General features: G+C 45.9%; 1 protein-coding gene and 1 long non-coding RNA gene across 2 annotated transcripts in view; one reads left to right on the top strand and one right to left on the bottom strand.

Annotated features, from left to right (window-relative positions):
- Positions 1-13,943, bottom strand: part of CD2H10orf90 (chromosome D2 C10orf90 homolog) — a 270,251-nt gene that overhangs the window by 202,913 nt on the left and 53,395 nt on the right.
- On the top strand, positions 5,573-10,549 carry LOC144613211 (uncharacterized). The gene is made up of 2 exons (XR_013550594.2): positions 5,573-5,772; positions 9,011-10,549. It is a non-coding gene; the product is annotated as an uncharacterized LOC144613211 (long non-coding RNA).

The following is a 13,943-nucleotide window of genomic DNA, read 5'->3' as shown; positions in this document are numbered from 1 at the left end:
GTTTCTCCAAGTCCTTTGCCTTTTTTTGTTGTTGTTCTTACGCTTCGATTCTCTGTATATTCTAGTTACTAATCCCTTAGCAGATACTATTTGCAAATACTTCCTTCAACTCTGTGGGCTGCCTTTCTTCTCTGTTGGGACGGTCTTTTGGTGCACAATTTTTTTTTTAAATTCTCATTAGTTCCAGCTTACCTACTTTTTCTTTTGTTGCCTGTGCCTTTGGTGTCATATCCAAGAAGTCATTGCTAAATTCACCGTCATGAAGCTTTTGCCCTGGGTATTCTCCAATGAGTTCTGGGGTTTTAGGTCTTACATTTAGGTCTTTGATTCACGAGAGTTAATTTTTGAATATGGTAGTAGACAAGGATCCAACTTAATTCCTCGGCACATGGATATCCAGTGCCCCCCCCCCTTTTTTTATGGTGCCAAACCCAGCATCGTTTGTTGACAAGACTATCCTTTCCCCATTCATTGATTTTAGCACCCTTGAAAAAAGTCACGTGACATATATGAGAGGGCTTATTCTAGTTAACTGGCCTAAATATTTGTCTTTATGTGAATACCACACTGCTTTGAATACTGTAGCTCTGTAGTATGTTTGCAAGTCAGGAAGTCTGAATCTTCACCTTGTTCTTTTTCCAGATTGTTTTGGATATTTGGGATCCCTTGAGATTACATATGAATTTTAGAATGTTTTTTTTTAATTTCTGAAAAAAAAAAGTCATTGGGATTTTCACTGGGATTGCATCGACCCCATAGATCGTTTTGGATGGTATTGATATCCTAACACTAAGTTTTTTGATCCGTGAATATGGGATATGTTTCCACTTGTTTACGTCTTCTTTATTTTCCTTTAATTTAATTAGTTTTCGTTGTGCACGTCTCTCACCTCCTTGGTTAATTCCCAAGTATTTTATTCTTTTTGATGCTATTATAAATTGTTTTCATAATACACTTGTCAGATTGTTCGCTGTTAGCGTATAGAAACACAACTGATTTTTGTGCATTGCCTTTTTATCCTGCTATTTTGCTGAGTTCGTTTATTAGTTCTAACAGGTTGTTTGTGGGACCTTTAGGGTTTTCTACACACCAGATCATATCATCTACAAACAGACATGACTTTACTTCTTCCTTTACAGTTTGGATACCTTTTATTTCTTTCTCGTGCCTTGCTGGTCTGGCCAGGACTTGTACTGCTATGTTGAACAGAAACGGTAAAAGCAGTCACCACTGTCTTGTTCCCAACTTGAGGAAGAACTCTCTTTCACCAGCGAGTATGATGCTCATGGTAAGTTTTCAGACACAGCTTTTATGCTTTTGAGGTAGTTTCTTTCTAATCCCTGTTTGTCGGGTGTGACACATATTTATTGATTTGTTTTCTCCCTAAAATGTGAGTGTCACATAGCAAGTTCTTTGCTCATTGCTTTGATAGTGACCCTCAGAACAGCACTGGGCCCACAAGATGTCTTTGAAAACATGTGCTGAATGACCGGGTGGGTGAAGGGCTATGAAATCACATGAGTAAATGCACGTGCTGGATGTTAATGCACCACATGACCTTGGTGGGTGTCCACTAGGATTTATGGGAGTTACGGAATTATGGAAAGAAAGAACGGAAAAAGCATATACAAATCAATACATGCAGCACTCCTTCCACTTGCAAAAATGCATTCCCTAATAAACAAAAGGTACTGTTGAAGTTCTTCGGATTTACCACCCACTGGGAGACACTGATCGGCCCCCAGCTATTTCTTTTGTGATCATTAGGTGGCTCCTGCCTCAGCCCTTCCAAAACTTTGTCTCTCTTAGGTCTCTGAAGCCATTAGTATGCTATTTACTGAGTGGTGACAGTAACTGACCTAAGCCATACAATGGGGCTGAGACTCAGACCCTGTTTTCCAGCTCTGTTCCCAGAGGCTCCTGGGTCTGGTTCAAGCCTGGGATCACACAAGGAGCTACCACTGAGGCCTCACTGCATGCAGGCAATTACCTCACTGGATCCTACAACAACTCTGTGGGAGAAAGAGATTTAGTATTTCCATTTTACAGGGAGGGACACTGAGGCACAGAGAGGTGAAGTAACTTTCCCAAAATCACACAAACCTACTAAAACAAGTAAAGGAGCCCAGACTGGAATCAAGGTGATTAAGATCACTTATTGAGGGGTGCCCGGGTGGCTCAGTCGGTTGAGCGTCCGACTCTTGATTTCGACTCGGGTCACGATCCCAGGGTCCTGCGGTTGGGCCCCACTTTGGGCTCCTTGCTGAGCATGAAGCCTACTTGGGATTCTCTCCCTCTCCCTCTGCCCCTCTCCTGTTCACAACCTCTCTTTCTCTAAAATAAATAAATAAATAAATCAAAAAATAAAAAGATTAGTCCTTGAAGACAGAAAACTGTGATTAGGATCAAGGACATTCAAAGAAACATGACATCTCACAATCCTAGGAAATGCTCCGGTTTGCAAAGTTCTCTCATACACACTCCGTCATTTCCATCTTCTAAAGCCTGAGAGGTGTCTGAACACATACGGTTCTTAGCTTATAAAGAAACAAAGGTCCAGAGAGAGACATAAGTGCCCATGGACAAAACCATGGGCCTCTGGCACCGGCACCAGCCCTCCTGACCCCAGTCTGGCATACCACCCACGCCATGTCACCACGGGCTACCTTACGGGGTCCATCCAAGCCTTACGAGCCACGCTACCGGCAGAAACTCTGTGGTCAAGGCTGCCACCAGCTAGGTCACTGATAACACGGACAACAAAATCATCTGTGGATTCCACTCGGGAGCCAGGAGCTGTGAACCAGCGAGATCTGAACATCGTGGGGACAATAATACTAGAACCTGTAAACTAGAATTTACAGAATTTACAGAATTTACAGAAGACTAAACACTTCACAAACCACGCTTGACCTCCCAAGTCCTGCCGTGAGAGTTGGGCCCTGATGAGCAAATATGCTATTGCTTTTGCTGGTTTTGTTGTTTACCGACTCTCCCTTCAAGATACCTGAGTACTCATCCTGGATCCATAATCCCTTATCTGCAATTCTAAAATCCATAAAAGCTCTGAAATTTGAGAGTTTTTTCTTTCCTCTGAGTTTGTAGGAAACGAATCTGACAGGCAAACCTTACCTCAGCTAACCTGAGGCTATTTATAATATTAATTTATTCCATTTAGTGTGAATATTCATACATTTTATTACAAAAACATCAGTGAGCTTAATTACAGGGTGCTACCTCAGATCCCACTAGAAATGTTGTAAAGTATTACTTTGCTGAAATAAAATTAAGAAATCATCGTTGAATCACATTTGGCCCCAAGAGTTCTGGATGGAGAATCGCGGATCGGTACGACAGACATTTAATAAGCTTACCAGTCCCTGGGATTGGGTTTTCCGTATACCCCCCTCGCCCAGTCCCCACAAGACAGGCAGTATCTCTGCATTTGATGGACACGGACGCTGGGGCACGGAGAGACCTAGTAATTTGCTCTAGGTCACAGAGCTACTAAATGCCAGAGCCAGGACCCTCTCCAACTGGAACATAGTGTTCTCAGCATCCGCCATATTACCGTGTCTGTTTGCATGTTTGTGCGTGTGCACACACACGTGTGTGGAGCGGGGGATGCTTTGTAAAGCCCTGAGCAAGTAAAAGAGGGACCCAGCAAAAGTAGAGAAGAGAGAGAGCAAACATCTGGGAACTCCCAGGCCTACGCAAACCCTCCCTGCCTCCAGAACCTCTCCACTCTGCCTCTTCTGAACACATGCGTGGTTTACAGAGAAAACAGAGGGGAGATTCCAAATCCACTTACATCCCGCGGATCAAAGACCAAGGGTGGATTTTTTGGCTGCGTCTTCTCCTTAGGATGATGGCAGACATTGCCAGAGTCCAAAAAAAGAGAAAGCCATTTCTTTTCAGCGTCCAGGGTCTTCTCCTGGGGATGTCGGAGGTCTCGCCAGAAGGCTGGAGCTGCATCTCAAGGAGGATTCCAGCACGGGCTGACGAGGGGTTAACACAACCTATTTGGGTGCTCGGATACAGTCTCCATGGTTAATCTGGGTGCATGATTGATCTTTGCCAGAATTGCACGTTTGCATTCAATCTTCCGAATTCTCTTCTGCAACAATAATTAATGTCAGAGCAGTTTCTGGATCAACAGTGTATTTTCTGGCGAACGCAACCCTGTACCTCTAATAACTCAAAACGGAGATCTACCACTCTGCCAAGATTCCTTCTTCAGGCTTCATCTCGTCATGTTTACATCTGGTTTAACTTTTTCTAATCTAAAATAAATCAGCATGAAAAGCATTAGATTTTTCATTTAGATTCTCAATTGCCTTTGATTATGGAGATAATATCCCTTATCTGATTGCAAATGGCGGGATGGTTCCCTTGTTAGGAGCTGAACGGAGATGCCTCGGTCTCTCCTTGCTTCTCCTTCACTTTTGTTAAGGGTGGAGTCTGGCGGGGTTCTGGTTTGAAAAGGAGGCAAATCAGGATGTAAGGGGGATGCATGATTTCAATCATTCCTCTTCTTGTGAGACTCACAGAGGAAGGCAGCCTCCCCTGCCTGCCTGATGAGAAGTGGTCTACAGAGATTTCACACTCTGTTTTCCCACCACGGTGACTGCAGACCCTGTCTGTTTGCAGGGATAAATGAGAACAGCAATGACGAAGCACTTGGCTGGAGATTTCCACGCAAACATCAGGCGTGGGGGGAAACTAACACCGTCATAGGGGCATGTTAATTACCCAGTTACAAAGTCAAATTTAGCCGAACTATTTTGTATATCAAAGAGGTAGATTTCCCCTGATTCCTTAAGTATTCCTTTCAGCATGTTCTATTATGTTTCCTATCATTTGCAACAATTCCTCTTCACTATAAATGTGAGCGGAGGATTCCAGAAACTGAATTCATTTCTTGTACCAGGTGGAAACTTCTCTCCCCAGCAATTGTTTACTGTCATTGTCTACTTTCCCTCAATTAGAGTCCTGGACGATCCCAAGTACTTCAGAATCGAATACAATGGGGTCACCCTGACGGCAGAACATCTCAGAAAGTTCTGAGGATTCGACCTCCCACTCAACCCTACAGCTTTTAATTCCATTGCTCGTTTTTCTTCTTTCAAAAGAACAGAGACAAAAAAAAAAAAAAAGAAGACTAGGGTATTTCCTGTTCTTTGGCTCACCTGTTCACACGGAAATCCCCCCCTGCCCTCTCCGGGGGCCCCTGGGAGAAAAGCCTCACTATCTCACACTAGTGGCTGCTTTCTGTAGTTGGGTTTTGTTTGTTTTTTTTTTTCCCACCTAGACTGGCAGCAAGCAGTCTAAATGGAGCCCTTTCATGCCTTCTCAGAATTAGAGAAGATGATGACTTGTACTTAGTGAGGAATAGCAAACTAGGGTCCTCGACGGCTGGAGAACAGAATAATAACAACAACAACAAGAACCATAATAATACACAACAGAGTGCTTAACAAGTGCCAGGCGCCATGCTCAATGCTTCATGGGCGTTGTGGGATCTCCATGGCAACAGCAGAAGAAAGGTACCACTGCCATTCTAGGTGTGAGGAAACGCCATTCTTAGAATTCTGCTTAATGATGGCACCAATAATCGTAAGATAAACAACGAAGCATTACTGAGCCATCTCGACGAGCCACTCTCTGCCCTCAGCACTTTTCGTATATACCACTTTATTCAACCCCCACAAAGGCACCAGATGAAGGGACTATTATCGACTTCATTTTGTCTATGAAGGAATCCTGGAGCAGGTAAGAGTTCATGCAAAGTCAGTATTAAGAAATGGCAATCAGGCTAAAAAAATCTACATTTACCTGAGTCAGGGCCTCAGCCCTCACCTCCCTGCTGCCCCAAGAGAATATCATCCATTTAATGAAGATGCCAGAAGTTGTAATGGAAACTTACTACGGTCACACACACACACACACACACACGCTGACTGATTTCAGTTACAGACGTACCAGACTCAGCAAAAGTAAAGTGGCAGAAAGCAGATCAGTGGCTGCCCAGGGTGGAGCTGGGGGAAGGTGTTAAGCACAAAGGGCACGAGGGAAATTTCTGGGTCATGATTTGATGCTGGTTACATGACTGGATCCATTTGTCAAAACAAAATGAACTGTACACGTATAGAATGTATGAATATTAATGTATGTAAATTGTACGTAAGGCTGAATTTTTTTTTTAAGTATCATGAATAACCTCCAATTTAGCTTAGAGTTTCAACTCAACACAGAGTGAGTGAGAGAAAAAGACGGGGACCCTGACCTCAGAGATCTCATCTAGTGACAGAGAATCATCTTAATGCATTTAAAAATACAAGTTAGGGCAGGGGCAGCTTCACAGGCGTGAGACCCAGGCAGCGGGCACAGGGACCTACACTCAGAAGGGCCACATGTGGCTTTGATGTCACCATCTTGAATTTCTTTTAATTGTGGTAAGATATACATAGCGTAGCAAGCGCCTAATTCAGCAGAACTAAGTACATTCATCAGGCTCTGCGATCATCACCACTGTCTGTTTCTCTGCAGAACTTTTTTTTTCATCCCCACAAACTGAAACTCTGTGCCGCTAAACAGTGATTTCCCACTCTCCCCTCCCCGCGGCCCTGGCAGACAGCTGTCTACTTTCTGTCTCGGCGAATGTAACTATTCCGGGTACCTCGTGAAAGGGGAGCCCATCGATACGTGTCCTTTGGCAGCTGGCTTATTTCACTTAGCGGAACATCGTCCAGGCCCAACCGTGTCGAAGGCGGGGCTGCCTCTCGCTGTGTTGATGATGTCCTTTGATGTACACAAGTTTTTCATGTTTGATGAAGTCCAATTTATCGGGTTTTGTCCTCTGTAGCCAGTGCTTTGGTATCGCCACCTTGAGTTTTTAAATAATTTTATCTTTGAACTTGTGTTTTGTAAATGAAATCCCAAGGGACGGGGGAGCACACGTGGGAGCAGAAGACAAGTCAAAGGTGTGTGTTTCCTCATTTCCTTGCTGCCCCGGGCACAGATGGCACTCGGGCGTCCCTCACGCACAAAACTCTGGTGGCCCCTCACTCCGGTCTGAGTGGCTAAAGTGAACAAATCAGGAGACTACAGATGCTGGCGAGGATGTGGAGAAACGGGAACCCTCTTGCACTGTTGGTGGGAATGCAGATTGGTGCAGCCGCTCTGGAAAGCAGGGTGGAGGTTCCTCAAAAAATTAAAAATAGATCTACCCTATGACCCCGAAATAGCACTGCTAGGAATGTACCCAAGGGACACAGGAGGGCTGATGCATCGGGGCACGTGTACCCCAATGTTTATAGCGGCACTTTCAACAATCGCCAAATTATGGAAAAAGACTAAAGAGTCCATCAACTGACGAATGGATAAAGAAGTTGTGGTTTATATACACAATGGAATACTACTCGGCAATGAGAAAGAAGGAAATCTGGCCATTTGTAGCAACGTGGAGGGACCTGGAGGGTATTATGTAAGTGAAATAAGTCAGGCAGAGAAAGACAGATACCATATGGTTTCACTCTTATGTGGATCCTGAGAAACTTAATAGAAGACCATGGGGGAGGGGAAGGAAAAAAAAAAGTTAGAGAGGGAGGGAGCCAAACCATAAGAGACTCTTAAAAACTGAGACTAAACTGAGGGTTGATGGGGGGTGGGAGGGAGGGGAAAGTGGGCGATGGGCACTGAGGAGGGCAGCTGTTGGGATGAACCCTGGGTGTTGTATGGAAACCAATTTGACAATAAATTTCATATTAAAAAAAAACTGTGGTGATCCTACCATGCATGGAAGTTCAGCTGACCGCCCCAAGAGGCCACACTTCCCATTGCATTCTCCAAATGTGGAAAGAAGGCAGTGGGTTTCTGGGAAACACGAATGACCAGGCAACCTTATCATATCCTTTTTTTTTTATGTTTATTTATTTTTGAACCAGAGAGAGCACTAGCGGGAAAGGGACAGAGAGAGAGAGAGAGAGAGAGAGAGAGAAGATCCGAAGTGGGCTTTGCACTGACAGCAGAGAGCCCCATATGTGGGGCTCAAACCCACAAACCACGAGATCATGACCTGAGCCAAAGTCAGACGCTTAACTGACTGAGCCACCGAGGCGCCCCTCTATCATATCCTTTCTTACTCATGTTACGTCCCCGTGTTAGCCACCTGCTTATGCTGGAGATGATGGCTCCCAAGGAGAGGGAGAGACAGGGCTCCGATATGTCCCTTTTCTCTCAGCCCCTCCTCACTCAGCAGACAACTGGAGGAGTGTTGGTCGAGTGAGATTATATCACGGAATGAGACAAAAATTTGAGTTGATTTTTGCAGTGTTTCCATTGTTCTAGTGAACGTGAGATAGATACATACATGCATGTGTGAGATTAACACAATAAAAACCGTGTCATTTCAGTGATTCCACATATGACTGAAGGGCTTTTCTATTTGTGTTAGAAATGGCATTAGGCAGGGACAACTGGGTGGCTCACTCAGTTAAGCGTCCAACTCTTGGTTTTGGCTCAGGTCATGATCTCAGTGGTTCCATAAGCTCGAGCCCCGCATCGGGTTCTGGGCTGACAGCACAGAGCCTGCTTGGGATTCTCTCTCTCTCCCTCTCTCTCTGCCCCTCCCCTACGCTTGCTGTCTCTGTGTCTCTCAAAATAATAAACTTTAAAAAAAAGAGAGAGAGAGAGAGAGAAATGGCATTAGGCCATATAAAGATGAACATTAAAATTCATGGAAGTAATTTAAAATCTTAATTTTTCTTCACTTACGCCAACATTCAAAAGCACGTTAAAAACCATCAGGGCAAATCAAGAGAGAGACAATGGAAGGAAGGAAACAGACATACTTTTGCACCCTATTTCCCCCGGCTGTTCTAACATAAGGACCACGCGTTCATTTTGCCCTGGCCCCCACAAAGTACATAGTCACACCTGAGAGAGTGGCCATATACCATGGAACTATTTCATGCAAAGTCTTCATATTCTTGTTTCCATTTGCTCCTAGGCCCCTCTTTGCACATCCATCAACCGAGACCCCGTCCCTTCGGCACTCGTGGCCCGTGTACCACCCCCTATAACAGGTGTCTTCCAATGCTGTCCCAGAACCAAGTGCTGAGAAGCCAGCAATGGCCAAAACTCATTAGTGAGGAGTTGAGCACATTTGTAGCTAAAATGATGGGTGTCGTGAACTTTCTGTGACCAGAGGGCTGGATCAGAGGCATCTGACCCCCATCAGAGAGCAGCCACTTAGCACTAACCCACTCGCCACTGGAGGCAGGCTGCTTTGCTGGGAAGATGCTTCTTGTCTTCAACAGAACACGGCAAGCGATCTGTTGTCTACTTGAAGGAAATAATTCCCCCATCTGTCTTCAGCCCTATTTGTTTCTCCGGCAAATTATTATTCCTAAATTCTACATGCTTTCCAAGGTACTTATTTTTGGAGCTGTCTTAAAGTCCGTTCTGGATGGAGAAGGAGATGAATTAGAACCCCCGAGAGAAAAAGAATTTCTCTATTTGGAAAAGGGTGATGAAACAAAGGACCTCCACTTTGGACCTTCACTCGGGCTACCTAAAGCCAAGGTCTGTCGGTCTCTGCAAAATGAGCGAATCTGTAAGGAGCCCAACAAAGGAGATTTTCTGCATCAGAGAAAGACCCTTGCATGCACAAAGCCCTCACCTGTCACCTACTCTGGCCTCAGCTTTTCATCTCAAACGCATCTCCTGCATTTTTGTTTATCCATTCACCCTTGTGCCCATTCAGTCAGTCGCACAGGGGTCCCACAATGTTCTACGTGACCTGGTGCTGGGGACACAGGGCTGACCCAGAGCAGATCAGAGACACCTTTCCTCGTGGACCTCCTCCTAGACAGAGGCTCCAACCTATGTGCCTTCAATTCCAAGGCCTTCTTCAATTTCCTTTTCTCCACAGATACAAACATTTAAAATATAGTGTAGCCAGAATGCTAAGACAGCCCCCAAGATTCCCACACACGTCCCACACATTCTCTTTCCTTTCAGGGTGAGTGGAGTCTGTGATCACAATGGGTTCTCACTTCCACAGTGAAGTTATATTATATGGCACAAAGGGCTTTGCAGGTAGAATTAAGGTTGCTGATCAGCTGACGTTGAGTTAATCAAAAGGGAGATTATACCAGGTGGGCCTGACCTAATCAGGTGTGTCTCTAAAAGCAGTCGGAGAGATTCAAAGCATCAGATTGTCCTTGTATCCACGAGAAAGCAAACATGTTGTGAACTGCCTGTGGCTGCAGCCACGTGGCAAGGACCTGAGGACAGTTTCCAGGAGCTGAGAGTGCCAGCTGACAGCCACCAAGAAAATGGGGACTCAACCCTACAACCACAGGGAACCGAAATCTGACAAGAATCAGTGATATCAGAAGAGGCCTCTGAGCCTCAAATGAGACCACAGCCTCGTGTGACATCTTGACTCAGCCTGGAAAGACCTCGGTGGAGGGGCTGGCCAACCCACCCCAGCACATCTGATCGACAAAACCGTGAAATAATAAATAGGTGTCATTTTAAGCCACTTGTGTGACCATCTGTTTTGCAAGAATAGCAAAAATAATACAGATAGCATCTGTCAGATAGTTTTTCCCTTTCCTGATAGCCCATCGGAGCTGAAGCGATCCTACACTGAGTTGACATTATCTCAGCCATAAGTAAATAAGCAAACTGCCTCAGTTAATTACACGTGGTGACCACAAGGAAACAAACACATCCCTTGCACTGGAGAACCCTGATTGATAATGCTGTGACCACCACTGGGAAACAATGAAATATATAGTATTTATCAAGGCATGGGCCAATCTTGATGATGGCCTCTGCTAATACGTATACCTGACAAGCAATGCGCTGACATGCATCCCGTTAAAATTGGAAATTTTTCAGCCATTATTTCTCCAAATCATTTTCCTGCTCTCACCCCCTCCCCACTCTGAGATTCTAATTGTATGTGTGTTGGATCTCTTGATATGGATGTTATCCTGTAGGTCACTCAGGCTCTGTTCTCTCTCTTTCTCCCTCCCTCCCTCCCTTCCTCACTCCCTCCTTCTCTCCACTCATTTTCTTCTCTATAAGTTCTGTTTGGTTCATTTATTACCATCTATTTCTCTCCCCATAAGTTCTGTTTGGTTCATTTTTTACCATCTATTTCTCTCCCCATGATGTGACATGTTTCCATAAACCCCTGAATTTAAAAGCAAAACAACAGACCATGATTGAACCCCACATCGGGCTCCTCACTGAGCGTGCAGGCTGCTTGGGATTCTCTCTCTCCCTGTGTCCCTCTCCCCAGCTCATGCTCTCTCTTATTCTCTCTCTCTCTCTCAAGTAAAAATATAAATAAAAATAAAGGGAAAAAAACAGTCTTATAACAGCTTTTTAAAAAATCCTTGCCTGTTAATTCCATCACCTCTGTCATTTATAAATCTGTTTCTATGAATCACGATGTCTCCTGGTTACGTATCATGCTCCCCTGCTCCTTTGAATGTCTAGTAAGCTTTGTCTGGATGCTAGATATTTTTAGTGTTATATTATCACTTGCTGAATTTTGTCATAATCCTTTAAAGAGTGCTGAACTTTGTTCTAGCAGGCACTTAGACTGCTCGTGGAGGAGCTCAAGAAGTGCTTCTAACATTATTATAGGGTGGATCTAGACTAGCCTTTACTCCGGGGCTAATTTAGCATACTTTGAAGGCCTGACCCATCTAGATCTCTACCGAATTTACCCTGTACTCTGTGAGGTCTCTCCATACTGGATGGTGAGGAACTTAATGATCCATTGCCCTGAGTGAGCTCCAAGAAGCATTCATCTTCCAGCTTCCCAGTAGCTGTTCCTTCCTTGTGAGCTGTTCTTTGTCTGGCCTCATGATTTCTCACAGCACAGGTTAGTTTTCAGCCACAGACCCAACTTCCCCAACTTCTGAACCTCTTTCTCTGCCTGGCTCCCTCCTCTCAGGAACTGTGCCCTGCAAATTCTAGCTGCAATTCTAGACCGCTGGGCTCTGCTTAGGTGTGGTCCTCCTGTGCCACTATCCAGGAACTGCCCATCTTTCAGCCTGAAATGTCTTCTCCACCTGTGCCCCACATTCTCACTCTCCCTACCAGTCATAGGAGACGCCCAACCTTCCGTGAAGAACATGCCCAAATGTCTCCTTCCTGTGCATCCTTGCTGAGTTCTCCGGACCCACAGCTCAGTGTAGACACCGTGACTCGGCACTCACTGGGGTGGCTGCCTCCCTCGCCAGCATGGGCAGGAAACCTGCCTTCTGGACCGCTGTGTCACCAGCACCTAGCACAGCTCCTGGCACAGAGTAGGTCCTCGATAAATATTTTTTAAAGCAGATCAGCCCAATATTTCCTCTTAACCCACCGGAAAGGGACCTGACATGGGACAGCACAGAGAGGAGTGAGCACCCACGAGGGACCGAAGGACCAGAAGAAAAGTGCTTGGCGAAGAGCTGTAGGAGGGGAAGATTCCTATAGCAGAGGGAGAGGTGTATAACTGCCTCTTACCGCCCAATCCCAGCACGGTTGGTTTTGTCCACGGTCAACCCTGAAGACCCCTGGGCTCCCACCCTCTGCTGTCGGGACAAGCGCAGCTCCCCCATATCCCCACTCCCCAACACCACGCCGGAAGCGCAACCTCAGAGTGGGACATAACTGACGTGGACCCTCCTTCTGCCTCTCCTGTGTCCCCGTGCAGCCTGCATCAGCTACCAGGGCTCACAGAACTTTCTCTTTGGAAAAACAGGGCTCATGTGCCTTACACAGCTGTGGTTGAGGATCAATGAGGCAATTCAGGGACCAAACAACGGCCCCTTTTGTTCCATCTCTGTCTCTCGGTGATCCTGGCACACAGCGGCCCAGCCGCTCTCCTCTCGGACCGTGCCTCCCCTCCCCCACTCCATGCCCCTTCGCTCCTGCCTTCTCAACACAGGCGAGAGTTGGTTGTTTCCTTGGTTCATGTGGTTAGAAAATAACAGTCTGGACATTCCAGATCACAATTTTAGACCTGAATTGGAATCACCTGGATTTCATGTTAAAAACAGAGGTGTTTCTGGACCCCACCGTTCCCAGAGCCCAGGGATATATCTTCCTAGAACATTCTCCCGAGGATCCTGGGGGACACTAAAGTGTGAAGGCCATTCAGTCCTTCCTGGGGTGGCAAACTCCTTTCCCGCCTTGCAGATCTTCTAAGGGAGGGTGCAACTTACGTGGAAAATGCCCTGTTAATCCTTCTTGCCTCAGCCCCGGCTCAATCGGGCAGGAAGCAGATGTGTATGGAACCACATTCTCAGTAGTCTCTGGTCAAAGGGGGAATTTGCAGCTGACCGCAGAACTAGGTGGGTTCTGAGTAGAAACTGTACATTCAGCTCAGGGTCAATTTGCTGACTGATGTCTGAGTTGCTTGGGGAGTGGAGGGTACCCCGAGCCAAGAGCACAGAAGGTCCCAAGTCCCTGTTCACCTGGCACTCTGAGCGTGGGGAAGAAGGATTGCGGGTATTCACCCCAATGTAAACAGGACTGCTTGCCAGGAGCAGCATCCTCAAAGCACCAGTTACAGTTAGGTTGGTCCCAGGGGCCACGTCTTGGTGCCGTGACCTTGGCGCAGGGTTGGGGATGGCAGAAAAAGGCATGTTGGAACTTGAACAGCCACAACTCACTCGTATGGAATGCTGCCTCTCTGCTAGACCGGAGGCTTAGCCCTTTATATAACGTCTTGTAATCCCTACAGCAAACCTATGAGGTAGATCTCCTCATGGTTCCACGAACATAGATGGGGAAACCAAGGCTCAAAGATGTCAACAAAATTTCCAAGGTCACTCATCTTGCGAGACCCCAGAAAGACTCAACCCAACGCCCTGACACTTAGCCACACCACCCCGTTCATCTTCCATCAGCCCACCTTTGCTTTGGCT

This window comes from Panthera onca, chromosome D2, assembly GCF_046562875.1.
Source record: "Panthera onca isolate mPanOnc1 chromosome D2, mPanOnc1 haplotype 2, whole genome shotgun sequence".
NCBI lineage: Eukaryota > Metazoa > Chordata > Mammalia > Carnivora > Felidae > Panthera > Panthera onca.
This window is presented reverse-complemented; position numbering and strand designations above follow the sequence as displayed.